Source organism: Condylura cristata, unplaced genomic scaffold (genome assembly GCF_000260355.1).
Source record: "Condylura cristata isolate star-nosed mole 26May11 unplaced genomic scaffold, ConCri1.0 scaffold00025, whole genome shotgun sequence".
Classification (NCBI taxonomy): Eukaryota; Metazoa; Chordata; class Mammalia; order Eulipotyphla; family Talpidae; genus Condylura; species Condylura cristata.
Window position 1 is genome coordinate 31,953,320 of NW_004567126.1, and position 3,840 is coordinate 31,957,159.

At 59.6% G+C, this 3,840-nt stretch overlaps 1 protein-coding gene across 1 annotated transcript in view; it reads left to right on the top strand.

The window, feature by feature from the left end:
* The window catches only part of LOC101634641, a 13,193-nt gene that overhangs the window by 6,125 nt on the left and 3,228 nt on the right, over window positions 1-3,840 (top strand). The gene's annotated exons all lie outside the window — the stretch shown is intronic.

The following is a 3,840-nucleotide window of genomic DNA, read 5'->3' on the forward strand; positions in this document are numbered from 1 at the left end:
TGGCCGTGCGGGCCCCGCAGCTCCCAGGTTGAGCGCCTGCGCCCCGAGTGCGGTCTGGGAAAATCCTAACTAACCACCTGCACTGAAACGGCGTTGGGGGTGTCTTGGGCACGTCTCCCCACTAGACATTTGCGAACAGCTGCTGTGTGCAGACTGTGCCTGGTCCCGGGGCAGAGCGGGGAAGGTGATCTCGAGCCGGAAACTGTTATTGGGGTGTCAGGTGCAAGCCCACAGGCTTGGCCAGAGGGGCAGGATGGCGACATGCCACCTGGGCGGTCGGCGGGCTCCTGCAGAGAATGAGGAGGTGTCCTCAGGCAAGGCCCTGCCGAGAGGACCCGGGTCAGGCCAGGCTGAGGGCGGGGACTCCTCAGCGGTTGATTTATTTTCAGGCGTTTGTGGGCCTGGCCCGACCTCTAGTGGCCACGCAGGTCACTGCACAGCCTGTGTCAGAGAAGGACCTGGCTGCTGGGGCCTTGGCCAGCCCACGCCAATCGCCACTGTGGAGCTTTTGGGTCCAGAGGGTCCCCAGCTCGGGTTCTGTGTGATGCAGGCTGTTGGGGAGCAGCTGTGGTCTCTGCCCGCACACAGGGCAAAGATGCCCGCACACAGGGCCGGTGCCAGCGCTGGGCCCGGCAGTGGGCAGGCCTCCCGGCCGGGCCGCTGGTCTCGGCCAAGGTGGGGCACCGTGAGGTGTGTGCAGGCCGCGGAAGATGTGGTTGACGTTTCCTCGTTTCCTCGGGGATCTCTCTTGACCCTTTCTGGCCTTCTGGAGGACGCCTTTCAGCGCGTACCTGCTGGCCTGTGGGTGAGACGGTCCTCGGCCCGGGGCCCAGACACCAGCTTCTCAGCGGCTCAGGGCGCCAGCTGAGTGGTTTGGGGAGACCGCGGTGTGTGCCGGAGCAACGCGGAGTCTCGCTGCGGGCGGGCGTGTGTGGCCGTGTCTGTGTGAGGTGCCAGGGTCTCCCCACGCAGACGGACAGCGCAGGCCGCTTGGCGAGGGCTCGCAGAGAGGCTTTGTTCTCTGACTGTAGAACTTAGAAACTAACCGCTGACGTGGGAAGCTTGAACAGGAGACGCTGGCGGTGTTCCTTTAACAAGACAGCAGCAGGGCATCTTCTGGGTCTAAGCGGAGGTGGAACTTGGTGGGGTGCGTTTGGGAAGTCAAGGGGTGTGGCTGCTGTACGCTCAGCTTGCAGAGCGCGGCCGGCGCCGGCTTTCACGAAATTAGACTTAAACATGTTCCCATGGAGTAAGGAAAAGCGAACGTAAAATTAGAGGGTAAAGTAAACGAATCAAGTTTTACTGGACAAAACCCCACCAAGGTATAAGTGGATTAGGAAGGAGAAATTGATGTAGCTAAATGCTGGTAAATGTAACCAAATGGGAGTAAAAACCCAATTGGATGAGAAGGTGAGATAAAACCAGCCTCTGAAGGAGATTCTGGTTGCTCAGTTTTCCAGACGACCTTGACCTTGACCTTGAGCTATTCAGTTGGAAACTGAATGAGGTGGGAAGTTTTAACTTGCAGCCGATTTAAGAAGCAACAGAAAAGCTACAAATTGTAATACTCTCGGTAAAAGATTTTTTAAAGTTTTTGTCCACTAATTTCCCTGGGAGGCCCTGGGCCCAAACAGTTTACAGATGAGTTCTTTCAAACTCTTGAAAGAACTGTTTCTTGGAATATAGAACTTTTAAAGAGCACAGATAGTTGTGGAATTCTTCCCACTTCATTTTATGGAAACTGATCTGATACCCCGGGAGGGCCTGGCCGAGACCGGGCAGGGGAAGCAAAGCTGGCCAGTGCGGGCTGCTTCCCAGTGTCCTCAGGAGAACCCCGTGCTGGAAGGCTCAGGTAGCGCAGAAGCCCAAGGAGGCCAAAGACCAGGAGTTGGGATTCTACAGTCCAGTTCATCCAGAGGCCCAGCGAGGGGAATCACGATCCTCTTTCAATAAAGCTAATTAAAAACGCCTCACGCCCGGGAAGGGGACGGGAGGGAGAGCTCGGATGTCGCTGGGAGTAGAATGCTCTCTGCGACGAGGTAAACACTGCCTAGGTGAAACCCACGCACGCGCTGACATCACTAAGCAAAACAAAACACCGAAAACGAAGCTCCGTTCTTCACGTAAGCCAACGCCGTTCTTAAAACTCTTCCTGGAAGACGCCCAGGATCATCGCCGACAGGCCTCTGGGCATCTAGCCAGTGCGCGAGGCACAGAGCCCTGTCAGACGGAAGAGAGGGCTGCGGCAACGAGCTCACAGGCGTGGCCGCAGCCTCGTGCAAGGGAGGTGGCGGGGTGTGCTTCGCCAGCGCACTCCCCTGGCCGTGAGCACGCCCGCGTGGACGCTGCCACGGCTGCTCCCAGGACAGCGGCTTGACGGTCGTGGAAAGGCTTTGTGGTAAAGGGTCATGGCAAAGGTGTGTGCTCCTTTCCTACGTCCCTTCAAAGTCAACTCCTCCAATCAGTGGCGAAAGGGCACGTGTCAATAAACACAAAGCGGGGAGACCCCAGAGACGCTCAGCCTCTCCTCGCCGCCCCAAGACCCCGCGCCCCATCCAGAACTGCCTGCGGACGTGGGCGGAGATGGAAAGTTGGACGCTTAAGCGTGGACGGCTCTTTGAAACGCAGGTCAGGCTGCACTGCGCGTGCGGTCTTCCGTGAATAAACAGTGCAGAAGTGGGGCTCAGGCGACCCCTCGGACCTCAGGGGCAGGTTGCAGAGGCTGGAGACGGGCCGTTTTCTAGGGAAGCAGAGGGACCAGTCAGCGTGTCCAGACTCAGAGTACGAAGAAATGCAAGCAGCGGCCGCGCCCTGAGAAAGCCTTTCAGGTGGACAAGCGGAGAGAAAGAAAAAACCAGAGAAAACCCGGACACCACCGTGTGGCCCAGGCTGGCGAGGCCGCCGGAGGCGTAGCTCCGGGGTCCCTGCTGGCCGCAGTCCAGACTGAGGTTGCAGACGCAGCTCACCCGCCCGTTCTGGGGCTTGGGCCAGGGGCTGCTTTTTTTTTTTAATTGCTCGTTAAAAATCTGCTTTGAAGAGCAGCCGTAAAGAGTCAAAGCGGTAGGTGTCCCAGCGGAAGGAGCCCAGGCACGCTCGCCAGCGAGCGGCAGGGCTGTTTGCGGCGGGAAGCGCGTTCCCAGCTGCGAGCAGGAGCTTCTCTTACTGTTGTAATGAGGAGGGACAGTCCTCACCCGAGGACAGCGCCCACGGCTGCGGCCGCAGGCAGGTGTGAAGGGAGAGCTCGGCCAGCGCTTTCCGAGCAGGGAGCTGCAGGGGGTCAGGCAGCTGGCTGGAGCCCGCCCGCCCCGCGTGGTGCGAGAGGAAGCGGCGGCCGGTGCAGCGCTGCTCAGCGTTTCTTACGCTCTCTGATGCATTTCCTTTGGGGTGTCCACATTTGTTCCTTAACGCGTCTTTTAGGACTGAGAGGAAGTGTGTCCGACGCACAGGTATGTTTCGGAATTCTCCTTAGCAGCCCTGATAAGACTTTGTTTTAAGGATTTATTTATGTTGCACCCAGAACTGGGGTGCAGGCCCGAGGTGCAGGGTGGCGAGAGGACGCCCCAGAGGCAGAGCGGGGAGCGCGGCCGGATCCTCCGAAACCCACCGCTGAGGGGCCGCGGGGAGGCTCGGGGCGGCCACACCGGGTGCCTCAGGCCGCTGTGGCCGGTGTCCAGGCTGCGCTTTCACCTGCTGCGCCACCCGGAGGGCCCCAGTGGGAACTCGCTTTGGACCAAGATCGCAGTTGGATCACTGAGTTTCCGCGGCGCTCCTGCGGCCTTCAGAGTCTGAAGGTGCGCTTCGCCCACACGACGGCGGGCCGGGCCCGGCCAGTGTCTGCCC